We start from the raw sequence: 1,333 nt of genomic DNA on the forward strand, positions 1-1,333 counted from the left end.
AGGAGTGACCAGGTCCGGAGCTCGGCGAGGGTGAGTGCGGTTTGCACTGGTGAGGAGACACGGAGGAGCGGCTGCTGTGCGACCCGGGTGGGGACAGTGAAGGCAGCCGTGGACCCTGGGCAGTGCTAACCAGGCCTGGGCACACGGGAAGGTGAGCTCGCATGAGAGCCGAGTCCCGGGCTTGCTTTTGGGCCTTTCTCCTTGAGCTCACTGTGTTCCTTCCTCCTGGGGTCCAACCCAGACTTACTTCAGTTTCTTCTAGTCCCCAGAGCGAGAAGTGAGTGGGACCCGGATGAAGTTCCACCTGGTGGCTTGGAGCCCTGCATGACCAGAAGCAGGTCTTATATCTATGTATCTGTTTATTTATTATTGATTTATCCTCAGAGTAAACTGATTTAGCTAGTTGTACCAAGAGCTGTGCTTTATCCCTGATGATTTTACTACCTAATTANCTTAGGAAAAGAAAGTGTATAAACCTGGCTATGGTGGTGCACTCCTTTACACCCAGTGCTTGGGAGTCAAGAGGCCAGTCTGGTTTATAGACTAAATGATTATAGGATAACCAGGGATACAAAGTGAACCCGTATCTTGACCCCCCAACCCCAATCCCCCCAAAAAGAAAAGAAAGATGTATAAATTTAACTTTGGGAAGTGAATGGGAGTAGACACTTAAAAATTCCCTGTACATTCCAGATTTTGACAACACAACCATTTGTGCCTGTTCCAAAGAAGGAAAGAATGACAAGCGTTCATGCATGCCTGAACCCCTTGTTAGTGAGATGGATTCATGATGCCTAGAGTATTCCTCCCAAATCAAAACAAACAAACAAACAAAACCCCACATTTTTCTAAAAGCAAGCTTTCATTAATGTCTTTAAAACTGCAACTTTTAAATTTGATGGTGATGACAACGACAATGATCTGAAACTGACCATGGCAGCCCAGGTTAGCGTCCTGCCTCTTGAGTTCTTGGATTACAGAGATTACAGGCATCTGCCCACAATTTTTAATACATTTTATTCTTTTTAGAACAGTTGTACATTTACAGAAAAATTGAGAAAACAGTGTGTAGAGTGTCTGTATAACTCCCAAATGATTTCCCTTTCATTAACAAATAACATTATTTTTTCAATGTATTTCTTTTTTTTAATTTATTTTTTATTTATTATTATTTTCTTTATTTACATTTCAAATGCTATCCTGAAAGTTCCTTATACTCTCCCCCGCCCCCTGTCCCTGCTCCCCTACCCACCCACTCCCACTACTTGGCCCTGGCCTTCCCCTGTGCTGGGTCATATAAAGTTTACAAGACCAAGGGGCCTCTCTTCCCAAT

At 43.9% G+C, this 1,333-nt stretch overlaps 1 protein-coding gene across 2 annotated transcripts in view; it reads left to right on the forward strand.

Moving 5' to 3' along the window:
• Nucleotides 1-262: 262 nt before the first annotated feature.
• Trim26 (tripartite motif containing 26) overlaps nucleotides 263-1,333 on the forward strand; it is a 19,024-nt gene continuing 17,953 nt past the window's right edge. The window contains exon 1 of one of the 2 annotated variants that reach the window (XM_029531211.1): nucleotides 263-338. The gene's annotated coding sequence lies outside the window, so the exon portion shown is untranslated. The remainder of the gene's footprint in view (nucleotides 339-1,333) is intronic. The other variant, XM_029531212.1, reaches the window with a different exon arrangement.

Source organism: Mus pahari, chromosome 18 (genome assembly GCF_900095145.1).
Source record: "Mus pahari chromosome 18, PAHARI_EIJ_v1.1, whole genome shotgun sequence".
NCBI lineage: Eukaryota > Metazoa > Chordata > Mammalia > Rodentia > Muridae > Mus > Mus pahari.